At 39.7% G+C, this 22,591-nt stretch overlaps 1 protein-coding gene across 2 annotated transcripts in view; it reads right to left on the bottom strand.

The window, feature by feature from the left end:
• The window catches only part of extl3 (exostosin-like glycosyltransferase 3), a 35,189-nt gene extending 13,285 nt beyond the window's left edge, over positions 1-21,904 (bottom strand). The window contains exon 1 of one of the 2 annotated variants that reach the window (XM_005935407.3): positions 21,676-21,904. The gene's annotated coding sequence lies outside the window, so the exon portion shown is untranslated. Of the gene's footprint in view, positions 1-347; positions 8,537-21,675 lie in introns of those variants that run through there. The other variant, XM_042222707.1, reaches the window with a different exon arrangement.
• Positions 21,905-22,591: the final 687 nt, after the last annotated feature.

Here is a 22,591-nt window from a genome sequence, read left to right as displayed (position 1 = left end):
ACCCCAGGAGCTGCATTTTCAGTGTGCAGATGTTGGGAAAAGATAGCTCTAGGGCAAAACCAGCAATTCTGAAAGTCACAGCACCTCTTCTTCCACAGCCCTGAATGTCTCTTAAAGACTCTTACATCATAAGCATAATCTAAATTTCACTACAGACTGTTTCCTTCTACAAGCAGCATGCCACAAATCCATCACACCACAAGCCCCGAGGATGTCGAGCGAGAGGCCAAGCGCCAAACAGACCTTATCAAATACGTTACCAAACCCACAACACTGAGAGCGAGCCTCGATAAAGCGGGTCCGACTGACACAGTCGCAGAGACCAGATGAATGCAGGTGATGTTTACCTTTTTCCAACATAACAGCTCCTCTTGATAAGGATGTTATTCCCCGGGCTACTGGTAGATTCAAACATCTGTGGATGTAACGCTTTCATTGCAGCCTGGTTTGATCACAGCGCACGCAGATAAGATCTTAAAACAAACTGAGGGAAAAAGCCATTTTTCATTCTGTCTGCTTCAAGTGATCACTTCGCCTTGCTGCATCCATGTGGCTGGCATTTCTGATGTTTAGAGATTACTGCGCCCTGAAAAACTGCATCCTGCAATACAGCTGCTGTGCATCTGTCTGTGAGCGTGCCTGTCAAGGAGAGGAATGAGGAAAAGGGCCGGCCAATCACACGACAGGCATGTGATCCCATCTTGCCTAGAATGACCGCCATAGATCTGCAAGTTTGAAAGCCGCAAGTCTGAAAACGTTGCATAATATCAATAAGGGAAATCTGTAAAAGATTTGTTTTTGTGATGACAAGACATCTTTTCTTCATAACTTGTGTGCAGCTTTGTGTAAATGTTTTGGGGTTTCTTTTTCTTTTGATCCCTCAAAAATAGGTTTACAACACAGGAAAGTAACGAGGTTTTTTTGCCAACAATTTTGAATAAACTAACCATTTTGTCTGCAACGTTTTAGTGAACTGGTTCTTTTGGAGCGCTTTTCTACTCTACTTGAGCACTCAAACCACCTCTATACAACATGCCTCATTCACCCATTCATACAAGCAATTTTCTAAGTGCTTTCTATCTTTCCCTGATGAAGACTTTTTAGTCGATACGCGTAGGTCGTGCAGTTCCTTGCTTCTAGTTTTTTATTAGATATTTTTAAATCTCAGCAAGTTTTTTAGTCATTTCACCCTACTGATGAGCACCTGTTTAGAATATTTGTAAAAACATGGCAGCGCTTCATCTCTTTTCTTTACTCACACTCCAAAGGATGTATCAGAGAGAAACTTGAAGAAACTATTTTGCCCAAGGATACTTTGGCATGCAGACTGCAGCAGCCAGCGATCAAACCACCAACCTTCCAATTAGTAGATGACCTGTTTTACCTTCTGAGCTACAGCCACCCCAAATGGGAAAATCTTCACATCACCAGGAGTGAAATCTCAAAAGGTTCTGCTTGAAAAACCACTGAAACGACCAGATAAACACTAAATACATAAAAGCAAGCAGTGATGTTTTGTTTGTTTTTATGAACCATTAATCGCTTCGTTTGTCAAAGATATTTATAGTTATTTAAAAACAATAATTTAATAACCAAACGTAGATTGCCAAAAGCATTCATTAACTAGTGCAAATCAGAGCTGTAATACAGCAACACACATACTTACATGATTAAAATAACTTTACCATCTGTAACTGATTTAAGTTTTCTACACGTTTTAGTCTCGGGGTATCAGTGTGCAATAGATACATTGCAGGCTACAAATGTGGAACTGCACACAGGAATGCAGAGCATGACAGGTTAATATGAGATAGTCCTGCACAGTAACTAAAGGCCTGCATTCTGCTTTAGTTAGGAAGGTACACACAGAAAGCTCCCAGGACATATGACCCTGTGAACGCTGACCCCCATCCTGCTGCTAAGTGATGTGCCTGAGGTGCAGAGTGACCGAACGGGAACTATCACAACAGTCCGATTAATCACTGCATGACTGCCAGTGTCACCCGGGTAATGGCAGGCAGATGTTGGCAAACACTACTACTGGGTCTAATCCAAAGCCAAAAACATGCTGGCCTAAAACTCTTCCTATAGCTGCTTCTGGGAGACAGAGCAACACACACATAGATAAAACCAAATCTCAGTCCCTTCAGTTGTAACTTTCTAATCTGCAGACTGTCTGGCCTCCTGCTACAGGCGGCTTAATCTCACTGCTGTCTGCATGGAAAACACATGGGAGAGCATTGATCACTGTGGACTTACTTTGTGGGGGATCAATGATAATGCCATCATTACCTACAGCTGAGCTGCAAGCTGGTTTGGTGTGAAGCACCTAAAGAGCTGTTATTGTAGCCATTTCCATTTGTGGGTTTTTGCAGAAGAGATGTAACAGTGCGCCACATAAAACACTGAAACGCAGCGATAGCGGCATGCCTGTCCTTGCCTTCACCTTATGCATCACGGTGTGCACTTACACAAAGCCACTTTGCAACTCTAACTGAATGGCCGCAGGCAGCAAATGTCATAATTATTCACATAGATTTTCCATTATGATGGCTAATCACTGTATATTATAGTACAAATATAACATTACTCAAGTAGAAAATCAATATGCATTTGATATGCAATCCATTCATTTTTCAGAGGATGAAATCCTCTGATGCAGTTAAACCAGGAGTTCTGTAGTCTTCTCAAGGGAAAGGAGAAGCTCAAGCACAGCTGATGACCCAGATAAAAAAAAAACACTCTTGCTCAACATGGTGTGCAATGAGCAACCAACGACTCAGTCAGCAAATTGCTGGTCAGTCCTATGAATAACACAGAATGTGGGAGTCCAGGAGAGTTAATTTGATTTAGAGGAATAAAAACTGGTTTGATGCAGGACTGGTTTTTATATTAATCCAGATCAATTTCACAGCTTGAGACAAATCAGGAAACAAAACCTTAAAAAAACAAAACAAAAGTGGGACAGAATCTATGTTGTGATGCTTGCAAACATTCTGCAATTCATCGTGTGGAATTAACAAACGTATTCATGTGAGGTGAAAAGAATGACAGCAGCAGGTGCTCGGCTCAGAGCCTGAATGAAGAAGTGGGGGTGCTGCTGGCATTTGAGGGCAAGAGCTTGTATAAATGTTTGAACAGTCTCTGCAACCTGGCAGTGCTTTTTGAGACGGTCCGGAAATTCCTTTAAGAAACACAGAACACAGACAGCAGTGACATTCGGCTATAACAGGTTTTTACTTGGCTACAATCGGTCCGACTCAAGGACCACATCTTATGAGTGGGGGGGTGACACGGAGGAAGGCTGCTGCTGGAGCAGCTGGTGAATGAGTAAAAGCTGAAGTTTCTGAGGAATGACATATCCTGCAACAAAGTCGAGAGCGAGGGTTTTTTTTTCCTGCCAGCAGATGACGAGTCTGACAGACAGCGAGAAGAAGTCATAGATTCAAGGGCAGAAGGAAATATTTAACTGCCTGTATTCTCTTGCAAAAGCAGTTTTGATTATTTTTTTCATATCTAAAGAAAACAAGTTGTTTAGCAGTTACGTTGCACAAGTTTTGCACAAGTAAATGTTCCAATGTGGGATTTTTATTCAGTTAAATGTTAAAAATCAAATCTAGTTCATGAAAAAAGTATAAATCCAATGAATTACTTATTATTCCATTATGAATCCTTATATTAAAGGAATAAGTAATAAACCTGGTCACTCCTGTAGAAAAAACGCCCGGTTACACCACTGTCAATGACGTGAAATAGCTGAGCCTGTTGTTTCCACAGCTTGCAGTATACTTAAAAGACAATGTTCAAAAATAACACCGCTCAAGGACAAAGTTGCAATGCATCACACAATACAGTAGGCTACAGTATCTCTCTAGTTTCAGCCACTTAGCACATACTGCAGCAGTGTGAAGCTTATATGCACTGTAGGACCGGGACCACTTATTGTAAAAATGATCTAAACACCTTACCTTACAGTAGAGCTCTGAGGGGGGAATCGAGTTTATCATATTTGCATTTCATTTTACTACTTGTTATTTTCCTAGCTGGGGAGCATATGTAAAAGGTCAAACAGTGTTTCTTGTCACTTTAATGCATCGCTAACATACCGCTGTAGTTAAATACTAGGCAAAACCGAAACCTTAATTTAAATGTACGCAGTTCTAGCTTACTGGGCCAGTAAGAACAGGTCTTCGAAGAACACGCTTCTGCACTTGAGAAAAGCTTAATGCCTGCTGGGACTCCAGGTTACCCTGATGCATTACTCTCTCCTTAAGGGGCTTTGGGCTCATTGCGCTTGCATACTACCTTTCCCATAATTAATTGTAATTTCATCGAGGAGTTCGAAGCATGGCATTCCCTGTGGAGGTGATGGGGTGGTGGGGAGGTGGAGGCAGCTGCAGGAAAGGCACAGTGGTAGGGCTGTGTGAGGGGAGCAGCTGTTGTAGCCATGGATCACAGCTCATCTGCAGACAGCTGACAGAGGCATCTCAAGGACTTTTATCACTAGCATGTTACAGAAATAACTGTAAGGCACTCATAGGAGTTATGACAAGACAAGAGTACTTGATTAAAGCTAGCAATTGATGGTCCTATTTAAATTGCTGAAGCTACTTGATGAGTAGCATTAAACCTTGCTTGAAATATTTCATTTTATTTCATTTGTGATGTTTGCCGTTTCATTTTGTGGTTGTAAATATGCTTCCAGAATAAGCGCATAACAGTGAATGATGTTGCAACTTTATGTGGTTTAACAATTATAAAAATCACACCGATCCCAAACTAGTTCATACTCCACCTACCTCTGACTATTATCTTCGTCTTCTTCTTTCAGCTTTTCCCTTTAGGGGACACCACAATGCCTCCATCTCACCCTATCACCTCTGTCCCACCAACCCTCTGCATGTCTCCTTTACTACATCCATGACTTGTCTCTGTGGTTGTTCTTTTCTCCTCTTGCCTGGCAGCTTCACATTCAGCATCCTTTCCTAATAATGCCACCATCCCTCCTCTGCACATGTCCAAACCATCTCAGCCTCTCTTCTTTGGCTTTGTTTCCAAACTGCTTAACCTGAGCAATCTTACATACCAGACTATATAATATATATATGAAAGCCTATTAATTACTTCTTCATGTTCCAAATGCATATCATAAGGCATTACTCATATACTGTGCATGCAAATGAAAAATGATCAGACTTTTCTCTTTTATATTAGTAGTGTCTTTCCACAAATGGTTTGGGTGAAATTCCGGGGTATATTTGCGAAATGTCTAACATATTTTATTATTATTATTATAATCATCATCATCATCATCATCATCATTATTATCCTGTCATCTACAATCTAGTAAACAATCCTCACATTCTTTTTTCACCCCAAAGTGAGCCCTGATGCTTCCCCTAATTCATTGTGTTTGATTTCATACGGTAGTCAGATGTACTCTATCTCAGTTTTAGACAGGTCTGTTGCTAGCAGAGGATCACACTAAGCACAATGAAAGCCCAGATGCTGCAGATCAAGGACAAGAATGATAGCCATCAACTTCATCCAAGACAATGGAGCTGGAGTTCATCTGGAACTGATTATATTGTTGTTTGTTTGTCATAGAGTACTTGACAAATAAAATATCTGAAGATGAGAAACAAAAATATTTCTGCTTAATATTTCATTTAAGAGAGCCACACTCATGGACACATTTCTTACCAACCGCAACTGTCACAAATCAATCTAAATCTGTTGAAAAGCACTGTAGGGGTAGGCTAAACACTGCTAAATTATGCAACGCAGTTCAACACCACCACAAGCGACACCCTCCAAGATGATCTTACAGTTGAAAAAAATTGCCTCTCACTGGCAGGATTCCTGCAATAAATCCTTACTTTATGAGTTTTACAATCTTCAGTTTGTGTTGCAGAGAGACTGCAGTGATTTTACCAAGGTATTCTCATCAAAAACACAAAACAAAACAAAAACCCCCACCAGTTACTGAGTGTGTTTAACATACATATCATAAACAGAGAAGCTATTTTTTGGAATATGCACCTCTTCCACACCAAAAACCATGCAGAAACATTTCTGACTGTACACCAACTTAAGGATGAAATACTTTTCCACACTGCTCTATGAACTGAAAACGGTTCAGTGGATGCTCATTTCTTCCCTCTTTCATTATCAAATAATGCTGAGGAAATGACAATGAGGCCGTTATCACTATGAGGGGTATCGCTGCGATGATCGCCCAGAGAAGGAGCAATTAATTTCGCCCTCCGTGTGGATCACCTCCTACTCCATACATAATGTATGGGTGCGATGACCTTTATATATCCGTGTGTGCATTAAAAGAGACGGAGACAAACAGAGGCAGACAGAAAATCCACACTAAACTGCCCTCTTGTTTGCAAGCGAATATCACTAGGTCTAATCATGAGTATTTATAACTCTGCTGAATACCATTTTGCGCAGACAGACACAGACAGAGATGTAGATAAACAGAAAGAGACAGAGAGTGATGACCGGGGAAGGGGCGGGAGAGGAGGAATGAGTTCATGACAGATGGGCCTGGGTAACTTCCAACCTCCAAAGCTCCTGCAGTATGACAACGATTACACACGAGCCTTAAAAATAAATAAATAAATAAATAAATAAAAGTCCTGTGTCCTTTCTGGAGTGCACATATTTATCATTTAAGAGACAACCTAGAGTAAATCTCACATGAAATGCATGCACAGATGCAAATATCACCCACATGATCGAAAGACCCTACACCGGTAATGTAGACCAACATCTGCGAACATCTTCGGTGACCTAGCGCTCGGAGAGCGATAAACAAAATGAATCGTTCTGCCTTTGCAGGAGGTGCTAATCTGTCAGTGAAGCCTCTGCTGTTTAACTGCTGTGGCACGAGCTGCCCCGCAGGGGTGAGGCACGGAGAGTCTCTCGCCGTGGTGGTGAGAATTGCGAATGTGAGAGCCAATTAAAGTCAAAGCAGACATAGAGACACAGAGGACTCCTCCATTTTTCACCACACAATAGCTCACACATTTTTTGTCTAATGAGTTTCAGCTTCCAAAAAGCTTCCAAAGAGATCCTCTGACATCTTTAATTTTTATTTGGCCTTTTTTTTCCTGCCAGAAATTCGCACAGTAGGCAAAAATATAATCATGTATTCTTCGGTTTCCCAAAACTGGTTAGTTAGCTTTGTTACTTTGCTCCTTCCTGAAAACAAAGGGCAGAGTTGGCAGAAAAACATGAAGCTGGTTTTTGTCGCTTTCCTTTAATTAAGGTTCCAGTTTTATTGCTTTTTGAAAACACATATTCATGATGCTGGACAGACTCTCTTTGTACACAAACTCAGACAAAATAACGTCCAATTTAATGTAGAGAAAAAGATTTTAAAAATACAACAAAGAATTAGAGTTTGCTACAGAGGACAGGAAGGAGAAGTGAATGCGCTCAAGTTAAACTGAATCCACATTCAAACAGATGCATGAGATGAGGTGCCTGCTGAGCAAAATTCAGGCGAGATGCGCAACTAATTCTTCTTGAAGTGGTATGAAAAGCAGTATTTGACAATTTTCCTTTGGCATTTCCTCTTCCCCAACAGTACGGTCATGCTTTTTATGTTAAAATTGTATTTACTTAGGAGCTGAGTGTTATCTAGAGCATCTATTGGTTCACATACTCCAGCGTCCTTCTGCGGTCTCTTTGCACAAAGAGTTTCCCAGATATTGTTTTGTATCGAGAATTGTTGTGAAACTAAAAGCTTAGACTGACTGTGACATACAGAATTGACTGGGTTTTTCACAGTTATTGCTTTATCCACAGTGCAGACAATATCTGACTGTGACAGAGAGGAGACAAGCTAAGGGAGAAAATTACATCTACAGAGATAAAAGATAAACTATAATTTGCTGTCAGTTGCCTCCGGATTGCCAAAGGTCTCTCACCCGGTCTGCTTTCAGCAGCGTGATGGAGGTGTCAGTTTGTTGCCTGTGCCAGACAGGCTCCATTGTCCAAAAATCACAGGCCGGTCTGGGCTCAAATCCCAAAACGACAAACTTTTGTCCGCAACCACCTGCGAGTCTTTAATTGCACTTCTTTGTTTTTCCATTTGAAATGCATTTGAAGCTCATGCCAAGCCCATGTATTTATAAAACTTTTAAAAAGACTTTGAAGAATAATCATGTCAGATCTGGCAACCTGCGATCTCTATGGAAAAATATATATTTTGAAACTGTCTGGAGAGTGGTTGCTGGAGGTTGTTGGCTGCTGCTGGATGAAATTGGTTGCACAGTCACCTGTAGTTTGCATGAAAGTCACATATTTGTTTTCAAACACTTGTAATTTACTCTCTGAGCGGCATTTGAATTATGAAAATTGTGACATACACCGACACCAGAGAATGTTTGCCTTTAAAGTAAAAACTGTGCCATACTGCTACAACCAACACACTTCAGATAAGATAAGATAAAACTTTATTAATCCCTCGGGTGGGTTCCTCTGGGAAATTCGGTTTCCAAAAAAGCACAGCAACGACAGAAGTTAGAGTTACAGAATATTATATATATATACACATATATAAATAAAGAGACATATATAAATAAAATATACAAAGGGGATAAATAGAATAAATAGGAATAAAAAAATAAATAAAATACAAGTGAAATTGCACATTTGGCACAAGTTTTACTTACAAACTTACAAACATGCTCTTGTTTCTGGTTTGTGTTGCACTTTTCATAGGTTCACTATGACTTGGTGAATGGTTTGCAAGTGTTTGCAGACAAGCTGGGGTCTTCCAAGCAAATTAATGGTAACCAGTGTAATCTGCTTACAACCAAAGGAATTGTATACGTCTTTGTGACCAAATGCTAGCAACTGTTCGTCAACCAATCGAGGAATCCACTTTTTTTTTTCTCTTAAGACCAGTGGTTCTCAGGTGGTCTGCAACCAGTCTCTAGCTGTGTGTGACTTAAATAAGCAGGAATTGTGATTATGACTTTTGCCACTGTACAGCCTTACTGGGGCTTACTGGTTGCATGGATTAATCAATGTTTTTTGAGCTTCTAGTGCTGCCAGAGGTCTGAACAACAAAGCAGGATTTGAGCTTATCTAAGTAACTTCAGGCTTAACGCTTGGTTTTCTTTACTGCGAAGGTGATTCCTTTCTTACCAGGGTACATCACCATGATAACATATCATGCAAATACAATTTGCTCTGGAGCAGGCTAGACTCCAGATTTAAGATCAACAAGAATGAAATCACCACCTACTGACCAATCAATGCTCTGGAAAACAGCCTTAGCATTCTGGGAATACCTTAAACAATCTGTACGCAGATGGCACAAGGATTTAATGTTTTTGAATATTTTCTAATGTCTTTGCATGTCCCTGCACCCATATTGCACATGGACTAAGCCTACATTTGAACTGAATTTAGTTTTTCTTTTATCTTTACACTCACAGAGGCTGCAGCAGAAAGAATAAAAACTAAAACTATCCTTTAAACATGAATTTAATAAAACCTTAATCATAACCAAAACCTCAATAATAGAGTAGCTCTTTTCCAGTCTTACTGACCAAAGCACTTAAAACGCACACTTTAAATACTATATTATCCATACTGCTCTTCCACTCATAAACGCACTCCTGCTTGTGCTTTGACTGCAGCAGCTGTATAATTTTAACTTCCTTTGGAAAACCAGCCGCTTTACTGCCTTACATATATCCATGTTTGTGATTGGTCAGAGGATGACAATGCCATCCCTTGCATGTGAATGTACAGAAGAAACTCTAGGTTAACTTAATGAGTTGATAACCAGCTTCGCGTGACTGCGTATGCTGATGACATTAGTAAGGGACGTAAATCTAGATAACGAGAAGATACCCTAGGTGTGTTGAATTTTCTTCTTTGCGCACAAAAAATGTGGAGGACTCTCACTGGTATTTTCTTTTAAAATTCACTTCTGTAATATTACAAATGAGTAGCGCTGATTCATCAATTATTTTTTTGTTAGACCCAGAATAATGAGAACTTCTGTCAGTCTCTCGAGTGATGAGCAAAGTCAGTTCTAAGAAAAGAAACTTTCGGGAAACCAAAGTTCAAACCGTCTTTTCATCCTCTAAGTAACGACGCGTCTAAATGACACATCCCTGTCCCTTGTCAAGCTACACTGTCAAACCTCGTCTTTACAGGGAAGTTCTGTGCTTGAATGCCTGCAACTGGTATTTCACCCATTCATTACCAAAAATCTAATTACAGGCTGCCACATGGTACTCATTTAAACATTTGAGTCTGCATAATTACTTTAGTCAGAGATGAAATAGGACAGAAGAGTCTGAGGCCACAAACAAGCCTCTCATGCACTCTTCCTCCTGGCAGAATCTAGTAAAATCTCACCCTAAATGGAAACTACTAAAAATAACTTTAACTCATTATATGTGGCCTCTGTATATTTCTCACCTTTGTATTTATACTATTCACTTCACATTTATACTCTTATCTTCAGCCAAAATAGTACAGAATCTCTCAGTTTGTGGGTTTTTTGGGGGGTCCAGGTGCTTCATTATCCATTTCCTGTTAAAGCCACGCAGATTTATAATAAAATAAGTATTCATCTCATTAATCACCATCTTAGAACATTTCACAAGCCCAGATGTCACAATTTTGAAAAGGCATGGTCGACCCCAATTAGTCGCTTTGGCTCTTATCACACTTTATCTGGAGCAAAGTGAATCCAGCCGTCACAACTACACGAAGTTCAGTCTCTCTGTGCTACAACAGTTCGTCCGAGGCAGGAAGAAGAATGAGGGCAGAGAAAATGAAAGAGTTTTTCTGTATTCCAGAGTGGAAACTGCTTCTCTGATTGAACACATGTCAAGTTCACTGCCGCAGAGGCTCTGGTGTGTCAAAAAACCCTCTTTTTCCTCAAAGAAGCAACATCTAAAGTAAAGCTGTGTAACATACACCAAAGCACAGGGAGTTCCAAATCCCGATTTTCTCTATGTATGCTGAATATATTATAGGACAAAAAAAAAAAGAAGCATTTTGTGGATGATGCTTTCTTTCTTACTGAAGTTAAACTGACTTATAAGACTGACACCATTAATGTCAGCGGATTAAACATGAAGCAACAAATGCGGCTGAATGAGTTAATTAATGCTGGGAGCTAGCTTATTTTATTTTTACATTTAGACAAGTCTGGCACCGACTGGTGAAAAGTTCGGCTGCTGACGTGAATGCCTGATTGTGTCTAGGAGGTGGGGTCTTTATGCTAACCTTAAGGAGAGATGTCTGACAACCTTAAAAATTACTTTCCTTATTAAATTATAGCATCCCATTTGGTATTCCTTTTCCATAGCCTTGCATCTTTTAAGACTTTGTGGTTATGTATATATAACCGAATTCAATTATTCACAGTTGGCTTCAACTTTGTTACTTTTTAATTAGTTTGTCTCAACACAGATACAGCAGACCTACTTTTATCCTGTTAACAAGTAGAGAAAGTAGGTGAAGAAGGGGAGATGATATTGCTTGAACTTCCTTTCAGTTAATTTGTCCAATAAACGTAAACCCAAACTGATGCCAATTGTAGCAGGTTTGTAGTTGTTACATTGATATTTAAAATCATGGAGTATGGTCTGGTAGTAATCGACCCCACTGCCAATAAACACCTGACAGGCAATAATTTCATTGTACTGGAAAACATGACAATAAAACTTGAAACTATAAAAATAAACTATCTTATGTAATTAAGTGAGCTTATACATCATTTGTTTGTTTTTATTAACCTTTTTTGTTCCAGAGAAGCAAAGACCTGTATTATTTACAATAAAAAAAATAACTGAACAGTTCTTTAATATTGGGCTTTTGCAATGCTAACGTCAAACAACAGATAGATATCTTTATAAACCCAAGCAGAATACCATCCAATTCTCTGTTAAGCTTACAGAAGTCAACAACACCGTTGTGAGCTGACACCACACAAACACATTATGTTTACATTATTATCAGCGCAGCTCCTGCATCATTCATAGTAACAAATGCAAGCAGTAATTATAATTGCTGCACCAATCCAAGTTTTTCCATTTCCAAACCAACACAGACGGTTTGATTACTACTGATATCGAGCACAAATCTGATAACAGTATTCAACTAATACACTTGAAATCCATCCTTTAAGTTTAAGGCAATATAAAATATTACACTTTTTTGACAAATTTACTTAATATGCCTAAGTTTTTGGACTAATCCTCTCAAATTCTTAAATCAAGGAGAGTCCATAGGTTTATGCTTACTATTGTTTTTTGCAGACGCAGGTTTCTCCTTTTTCTGCACCTTCTCTCTCACACAAACACGGTAAGAGATTGCACTGACTAATAAACCTTTATGTTACTCTTAGCGCAAGAGAGAGAGAGAGAAGCTAAAGCATCATCTCGTTGAAGTCCTTCAATCACTGAATAACTCCCCAGTTGCTGCGTCTTTGCCATTAGCTTCCTTCATGCTACATTAGCTGTCCTGCTAGCTGCTGCTGTCATGCGGCAAAGTAAACACAGAACAATAAACCACCCGCTTCAATTTCCCAAACCGCCCATCCTCAATTCCTCTTCTCGCCTTAGCGCCTCCCACCAGAGATGCAAGTGGAGGAGGCGTGGTAGAGACACAAGGAGAGAGGGGTCGAGGCAACATGCACTTAACTAAATAACATATCCTCTCCTTGGAGCAGTCACTTTAGAGCAACACTGATTAAATACAACCCAAGTGCATCATAAATAACTTTGTTATAGATGCAACTACAGCTGTATTTTATGATCTCAGATTTAACTGTACTAATGTCATGTTTTATATTTAGGAAGACTTTTCATTATACAACACAATATGGCATAATCAGATAAAACATTATCGTTTTAAAAAAAAATTATAATGATCACAGAAACAGTTAAGGGCAAAAAATGTATCATCCTAAATAATTGGAATAGTTATTTGATGAGTCCTTCTCCTGCCGTGGTTTGCCATGTGTGCCACGCCTCGTTATGCCCTTTAGGGAACATAGCATTCTGAGATTGACTTCTGAGCTACAGGCTGGAGAACTGAGAAAACAATCAGGCACAAATAAATTAAATGGGAAAAAAAAAATAGAACTGAATTGAACAGATCAGCACGTTGTCAGCATCAGGCCAATATCCCGTACAAATATCCAATGGGTGCATTCCCAGTAAAAATGATCAATACTGATCAAAATGAGAAAAAATGTTGTGACAATATTTTTTAAGCTGCATAGTGACTAAGTCACAGAGAGAGATCAATATCATCGACTTAATCTGAGGGATCTCCATGTGGCGATGGACAGCTGTCAGCAGAGGATCTGCAGATCATCTGTTATTCCTTTGACCAAAAGCTGCTCTTACATTATCACGTGCTACATGTGTTTAAAGTTCTGCCATAATCAGATATTTTTTTAAAATCTTTTTCACTGCAAAATTAGAATTTATCATGCACTAACAAAAATCTATGCAGGCGTCCTGGTTTGTGGCAAACATAGATAAAACAAAATCATTACTGCAGTAGTAATCACACCTCTGCTTCTTTAACATCTACCTTAAAGTTTTCATTGATGCCTGCAAGCCCCTGCTGCATCATTTGATTGTGACCTTTGGCTATTTTATAAATGTAGTGTTATATCCACCAACACGATTTGAAAGATTTCTCCCTCTCAGTCTGCCCTCGCAAAGTTGCGGACAGCCATCCACTCTGAACAGACTACAAATGGAAGTATGCCTCCAAATATTTGCTTGACGACTGAGTCTTATTGTGAGGTCTCTGCCAGTTCTCTCTCCCAGCATCAACACCACTCTGTGCCAGGGCTGCAATATCGACAATTGGGCTAAAGCCATAAATAGGACTAGTTTGTAAGCCTCAATAATCACATAGAAAAATAGCCTATGTCTGGCTGAAACTCAAAAGTGATTTAAATCCACTGAGCACTGTCTTTGCTCCATGAATATAACCAATTTCAGCACATTTCTCTTTGACAGTGTTGGCGTAAATATATTACGCCACTGACAATTCATTTTAAGACATAGAAGCTGTTTATGTCAAAACAGCTGCAGCTTTGAGTTAAACCCTGGAAATTATTGGCACTGTCAGACTGTAAATTAGGGATGTTCTTTGTTCTTAAACAGAGACTGGTGCTGTCTTTTTGTGATGCACTATGCTTAAGTTACAAGAAGTATATTATTTTTCAACTGATAAATTTCACACCAGCAGAATAGCTTAACATTGCAACGAACCAGGGACAGATGCACTTACATAACACAGGCACCAGCTACCAACCGTTTTTACTATTATATCATTAATTATCAATTAAGTGTTAAATCAAAGACATGTCTGAACTGAAGGTCAACATTTAAAACACAACCCCAGCAATAAAGGGCTATACATAAAAACAGCTAAACCTAATGTCAAGGCAGGTCCTCACAAAGTCATGCATGCTCAAACCTGACTCTCCCCTATGAATACTTTCCAGACAGAACAGTCAGCAGATAACACAGCGAAATTTAGCACACAAATAGTAAAATCCTGCCCTCTCAACATATAACTCCTCCTGTTATCTTGCCATAGCAGTGGCAGCAGCCCCGCTTGCCGTGTCCTCCCGAGAGCTCTTTCTCTCCCCCTTCCCGTGCAGGCTGGCGTAGACCATAACAGATTGACTCAGCCTGACAACAGCTGCCAGAAGCCTGCAAGCCTCATCCTCCAGACACTGATGGATTGTGGGAGGGGAGCCAGGGTGATTAGCCCCTTGACAAGGCTAAATTATTGCAGTGTACCACCCCAAAAGAGACTGCACCTGAGCGTCAATGTAGAGCTTTCACACTACTTTAAGTCATGCTGTTAATGACTACTCAGCCTCACAATGGGCTGAACTCTAAAGCTACACTGATGGAAAAAAAGGAAAAATCTTACCACGTGTTTAAATCAAATGTATTAAAAAGTGAAGGAAATGTCTTCCAGACTGACAATCAACTTTTGCAATAAAGCAGTTATTTTCAACTGCTTCAGTCACGAGTGGCTCTTACAGTACCTTAAAGGTAACAATGAAATGACTAAGGTCCACTAGGTGTGCACAAAACTGTTTTTCCCATTTAAAACACGTTGCTTATTGCTCCGTCAAGCTAAAGTACAATATAGCAAGGCAACCTCCAAGCAACTTGGACAACGGATTCGCACAATGAAATTTTTCACATTTGCCAACCAACTGACAATAGTTGCAGCAACCAAACGCTCACTGAAACTAGGAATTTTGGGGACTTGTGATCCACAGTCTGCCCTGGCAGCTTCATTTAATCCCTGAAAGTGGTGACATCTCTCCCAGAGCTCCAGTTTGGTGACATCTCTGCGTATCTTGTAGAGAATAACTTGGAGCAACGACAATCACTCTCAAACACTCTCGGTGAAGGTTTGCAAATAACTACCATTTAATTTCTAAACAGACAGACTGATTGCAAAGTGTTGGCAATCAACTCATCAACACCACAACACTTTACAATAGAGGACTCCGATCGCTAGTTGCCAACTGGCAAGGTGAATTTGCAGGTAATTCGCAATCTTGCAGCAACTTTGTAACCATGTGTGGCAGAATTTCATCATTTCTGTTTCAAATCTATGAGGATCTGCCTGAACTCTAAAGGCAAGTAGTTCGTGTGAATTTCTGTGTATGCAGATAGGAACCATTTTCAAATTATCATCGTATTACCACAAACAGATTGCATGTAATTGCAAACCTGACCCATTCAATTATGCACGCTTATAAATCACTTCATAATCCTTGCCCAATGCGCCACAGTCTAGCAACTTACAATCGTCACCTCGACTTCGCCTCAAAATTTATATTCAGTAGATAGATAGACAGAGACATAGACAGAAGCAGATGGGAAACTATTCTCTCCACAAATGAAAAAAAAGGTTTTCACCATTGTTTGTGCATTAGGTGTCTTGAAGTTTAGCTTAGCCTTCGGGTTATAGTCTCCCTCTCTGTCAAAAAATAAATAAATAAATAAAAAATAAAAATCCTCTGTACATTTCCTAGTTGCAGATTATATCTGACTTTATACAAAACTTGTGCAGTTTTACATTTTTTGAAATCCATGACCTTCACAGTTTTTTTTACCTGAAAACAAAATATCGTGTGGTCTCTAAATCCTACATCATTAATGATCCTAATTGGGGATTTTATAAGTTTATATAAATGTTTGAAGTAAAGATTTTTATGGAGCAGGGCGATAAAATATTAATCAATTATCATACAAAACTCTCCTAATTAGTGTCTTGAAACATGGTCAATATAACGTCAACAGAACTCATTCCATCCATGTTTGGACAGGCAACATGAAAAGAAAATGACAATCAGTATAACACAGATCTAAACAAATTTAAATAATATTTTAAACATTTATATTTGTTCAAATTCAATTATAACTCGTTTCTAAAAAACTATTTCCAATTTCCAAAAGCTGCTACGAATCCTCTCCAGCACACCGACTCAGTTTAATCTCCATCCTGAAGCCTCATAGTCGCTCTAAGGACAGGAACTGACTGCAAGTAGTCACAGCCTTACCCTACCCGTCTTCAAAACAACCATTTAAAAGGCAAAGGGATCACAAGTTTATTGTGCTTTATTTGTTGCAGTAATTTTAATCATGTCAAAGTCCCAAACTACTGTTTTCCCTAGTGTGACTGTAGTATTATTGGAGATGAGTGAGCCGAGAAATCCTACTGCTTGCAGGCGGTGCATGAAGAGCTGCTGTTTGCTAAGTAAAAGCAGGACTGTCATTCTGCTCTTTTCTCATTTTCTGAGCCGCTGCATCTGTTTTTGTCAGAAGCTTCACTCAAAACATTTACTTCTGTCTTCTAGTGCAAAGAAACCATTCTTCTGTGTTTCAATAAACAAATGGAACAAGCTGTCCATGGTTTATGTTGCCTAACTTTTCCTGCCGTTTAAAGAAGATTTAGAGGATGATGCAGAGTAGCAGAGCTCACTCCTCCATAGTGTGACCAGTCAGCTATTCAAGTAGCTCTAAACCTCTGCATTTTCTCTGACAAGAGCAGAATAGTTTGATAGAATCCAAGTCAAGAGGCACAAGCTCTATTTGATGATTCATCCAGGCCCTCATCACAAAATACAAGGCAATTAATGTCTTCAGTGTTTGAAAACCACAGCCGAACCCTCTCACTCTAGTGTGGTAAAAAACAAATCAGGACTGCCATAAAGAAGCACCTCCATCTCCTTCCACGGTATAATTATCATCGCGAGCAATCAAGCCAAATTCTGACCACTTTTCTCTTCATCACAGTCAGTGAGAAAATAACAACTGGGCCATTTCACAGCAGATATTTAGATATTTTGGCCTGCGATAGCAATCAGAAAAGCACAGGTGTCAGAATCTCAGTGAGCTGGCAAGGACATACCTAGCAGTCTGAAGCTGAGAAACAGAGACACCTAAACAGAATTCAAGAATTATTCATGTGATTTAATTAGCTGTCTAACATGGGGATGGTCTCAAGTGGCTGAGCTGAAGGCAAATGGATTCCTTTTTTTTTTTTTTTTATTCCTGAAGATGTTTCACCTCTCATCCAATAAGCTTCTTCAGTTTTAACAGCTGATGGGGAGTATTGAACTTATAAAATAAGTCCAGCTGCCTACACAGGCGGCATCATAATAATAAACATCTGAACATTCATGAGCAAACCAAAACGAGTTACTCCTCACTGTCAGTGCAGCTCCCACCAGGAAGAGGATACTGTACCAAAATGAACTTCAGGCTTTTACAACAAACTTGGAGACAGGCCAGTGGAGAATGGGTTGGATGCTCATTCATACAGTGCTTTCTAGTCTTACTGACCACATATCAGTCTACAGTCATACAGCACTTTACTCTTTGTACTTAAGCCCTTCATCTACCTCACATCCTTGGCCAGTACAAAATTAATTTAACATCAATATCTTTGGATATGGATGGAAGCATGAGTATCTGGACAAAACCCATGCAGCCACAGGAAGAACCTGCAAACTATCAAGATCAGATGATTTGAGCCATGGGCCTCCTTGCTGTGAAATGACTGCAAACCAATGCAGCACCTTGCTGCCCAATTTGGGTGTCTGACCTCTTCCAGTGACAAAGCCGAGGCTGCTGCGCATCTAAGTACTAATAATTACAAACACTATGTCCCAAGTGAGTAACTACAGACTTATTTTAAAAAAATAACAAGTGTCACATTGTTAGTTTGGAAAATCCCATCAGCATCAGGGCCAGGAAACCTCACTCTGGTAGTGCAACCACTTTGCTGCTTTTAGAGCAACCAAACACACTGCACTGCTTTAAGGAAGGCCACATGTGCGTTTCCTGAGGTTGCTGGAGTTACCCTGCCTACATACGACTATCTATTTGCACACAGTGTATTGCACTCAGGTGTACTTTCATTAAAATGTGAAGTAATTTAACATTTATGAATATTTTGCCCTGCCAGCCCTGAATAGAGTGCACAGAATGTAAACAGCTTCATTATGACTAGCTGACCAGCATTAGCATAAACACCGATAACGACTGTGGTTGTTCAGGTGCTTATCAATATTTCACTACTGACCAGTCTGGAACCTGGTTATACTGGTTCTCATACAGTAGGATTCTGCCAGATGCATTTGGTTTAAATCAAGCATATTCACTTCTAACCCAAACAGGATCCCATGCCAAAAAAAAAAACTGACTTCAAATCCAGAGCCTCATATTTTCATCTACAAGGTGACTCCTACCGTTCATAAGCAGCAAGTACTTCCCTGAAGCTCCTATATAACTATTAATCCTATAGCATATAATATACTGATGTAACACAACTAATTTTTCACTTGAATGGCCACTAGACATGATCAAATTTAATAATGTGCACCACCTCAGGTATGTGTTTAACAAGCAAAGGATATTAGCAAGCATATTGTACCTTTTGGGGAATGCTAGTTTTAACACTGGTGTGTCTTGTGAAAGATGTTGATTGCTACTGTGTGTGACCACAAGAATAAGAAATCACCCAACCCCTCAAAAAATAAATAAAAACAACACGTGGCAGTGACACCTCCAAAAACTAGATAAATATCCTTATCCACAGAAGAACACACGCTGCCCTGTAATGCCCATATTCATCCACACTGTAGTCCAATCTAACCGTGTAAGTGTGGAAATTTCTAACCACACAAACAGCTGTTTGGTGAGATTTCAGCTTTTGGAGAGATCTTTATTGGCATTCTCCATGATAGATTTTGTGCTGCATCATCACAAAAACACAAGTCTCTTTTGTTTATTATCATGATGCAAACACTTTAACAACCTGCTCTTGTTCATATCTCAGCACAGCAAGAAAAACATCAAGAGATGGAAGAATTCCTTCAAATAAAAACACTTCCTGTGATAACATCAGACACCGGCACTAACCGGATAGGAAGAAACTGCTGCCCAGTCTCAGACAGAACTCTAATAACACATGAAAAATACAGACACGATTATCAATATTGGTTTTAAGATAGGGGAAAGTACATAAGCTCCAGGTGCAGTGTTCACAGAAGCCAATTTCCCTGCACTCTTCTTTCAGAATCAGAGTGTATTCAGCAGCTTTCACCAAGCGTCAAGTACAAATATGACATGTACTCAAACTCATTTGTCTTTTAAATATGATCTACTGACTTAAACGTAAAAGTAAACAAAAGGTATAATCTGATAATGCAATTCATTAAAGGCACAAATGAATTAACCTCACAGCTACAGCTCTACAACTCTGATACAGCAGCTATTAAGTGGAGACCTTGGGCAAAGACATGTGAGTGAAAACTGGTTCGCTGGTTATAGAAACATGCTTTAAAAGCACTGCCCCAGGCAGAAACCTAAGGCTTCCCAAAAACATGCCAAGCCTTGCCTTAATATCAGCTACAGGGCTTTATATTCCACATCTGCAAAGAGCTCACTCAGAGTGGACTTACACTCACTGGCCACTTCGTTAGGTACAACCACTCATAAATGCAAATATCTAATTAGCTAATTACATGACAGCACCTCGTTGCATTCAGACATTTAGGCACGCTGAAGGTCAAACCAAGCATGTAAATAACTTCACTTTTTTTGCAATTCTCTGACTGGGAAAACATTACCTGGTCCTGGTCTCCATTTCTGCTGTGATTTTCAGGTGATAGAGACAAAATTTGGAGTAAACAACATGAAAGCTTGGATCTTTTCTGCCTTTTATCAATGGTTGATGCTGCTGGTTGTATAATGGAACACTGTCACACTCTGGTTGCCTTAGTACCAACAGATCATCGTTTACATGCCACAGTGTACCAGAGTATTGTTGCTCACAGTGTCCATCCCTGCCCTCCGGCAGGATAACAGTCTTCCTACAGAGATCAAATCATCTCAAAGTGCTTAAACACAACAATGAATTTACTGTACTCAAATGACCCCCACATGTGCAGTCGACAAATCTGCAGTAACTGTGTGATGCTATTACTTCAATAAGGACCGAAATTACTCCCGAATGTTTTCCTCATCTTGTTAGATCCATGCCACAAAGAATTAATCGTTCAGAAAGCAAAGGCGGGTCCAACCTGGTACTAGAAAGGTGTAACAAAAGAAGATGCCACTGAGTGTAAGACAATACTCTGGAAAACTCCCTCACTGCTTTTAAAAAGTTTCATGCACTCAGTCTTAAACAATCACGTCCAGTTTTTGTTTGAGCTCAGTTTAATTTTGTGGTTATCTGGCGAGTTTACGTAATTTTCGGTCTACCCTCGTTTATATAAACGAGATGATAGATGGCAACTGAGTAACGAATGCTGAGTTTAGTCAAAAAACACAAGGCAGCACATTACTCATATTATGGGAATCAATACTAGTTAATGGGGTGGAACAGCCAGGAGATAAAGTCACTGAAAATAATATCTAAAAAGGAGAAAAAAAACAACTGATTAAGTGGTTAAGATGCAGTCCATGACTTAAAGCCATTTTTAAACTTTTCCAATCGTTGTGTTAAAACAAAAAAATGTCATTATAATTGACTGCCTATTATAAAAGCAAATTATTATTTATTATTGGTGTGTAAACGATGACCGGTGAGATGCTGAAACTGTCGTCAGTATATTAACATGAAACATGAATATGAATTATCACGACTGACAAGCAGCTCGATGTTGAACTGACAGCGACATTTGTGACAATCTACACGCCATAAAAGTGGCGCAGGTTTTGTAGGTGACAATAAAAAAAAAAAAACGGGGATTCAAATATTAAAGATCGAAATTTTTTCGGGGCAGCCCAGGTGGGTCATATTCAGACAACATTACAGCAAAGCCTCGAATACACCGGCTGTGTGCCGAGATCAAAGCAAAACACACTCACGACTAGCAGGGGCTACAGAAATCCACTCAACTACCTTTCGGGACTTTGAAAATTCACATCTAGGAACCAACGAGGACGGGAGGATATATTAAAGATGGCCAGGGGATTGCAGGGAACCACACAAGGGGCTACAAATCTCATCTCTCCAACTAGCTAGCGTGCTAGCCAGCAGTGGTCACAACAAAACGCATTTGCTCTGTACTACACTGGTAGACTGATGTTAGCTTCAGCGGCTACAACTCACCGGGATAGAGGAGTCCAAGATGTCCTAAAAAACTGAGTGAAAGGCGCCAGGAATATCTGACACACCGCAGAAATCTCCGTGTGCTGAATCTGCAGGTCTACAGTCTCGAGACAAGCCTGCGGTGTTGCAGCATTTTCATCTCGCACCGCTTCCAGCACCATTAAAAGCTGCACTGTTGGAACGACGGCTGGACAAACAGCGCCGACCGCACGCAGCAAAGCATTATGGGAAACTGTGTCGATGCTACGGTGCCGTCAAACGCTGGAAATGCAGTGAAACTGCGCCACCTGGTGCCGGCATTATGGACCATAAAAAACAGATGTCTTCTAACAGGTGAACGGTGAAGTGGCTTATAGTTGGCTATAGTTGGCCTATAGTTAATTAATTGTTCAACTGACGAGTTCATTAATTAGCAATTATTTGCCTTCATTCTTTTTCTTGTTTAATTTTTTTATTAAGATATTTTATCACTGTTGTATGTGACTTTGTCCATTACCTATTGAGCCTTCAACGTGGGTCTATTTAGGTATCATAAAGTCAAATAAGGACTGTCAGCTGTGTACCAATCTGACTTCTGCACAACAGAACTGATGGTCCCAACCCCATTAAAAAGGCAAGAAATTCCACAAATGAACCCTGAGAACACTTCTGAACAAACTAGCAGGTGTAGAAGGCCCCTACTGGCCCATATCTATGGGACTGATTTTTCCTAATAACGCCCACTGAATAGAATGATAACATCCAAAGTGGGTGAAAAGGCCCACCTATGAAGTGAAAACCATTTTAGGTGACTACATCATGAAGCTCAATGAGAGAAGACCAAGGCAACAAAGCAAAGGATGGCTACTTTGAGGAGTCAAAAATATAAGACATATTTGAGTTACTAATCTATTTTCTATTTGCTGCATAATTCCAT

This window comes from Haplochromis burtoni, unplaced genomic scaffold, assembly GCF_018398535.1.
Source record: "Haplochromis burtoni strain Fernald_Lab_line unplaced genomic scaffold, NCSU_Asbu1 Contig_92, whole genome shotgun sequence".
NCBI lineage: Eukaryota > Metazoa > Chordata > Actinopteri > Cichliformes > Cichlidae > Haplochromis > Haplochromis burtoni.
This window is presented reverse-complemented; position numbering and strand designations above follow the sequence as displayed.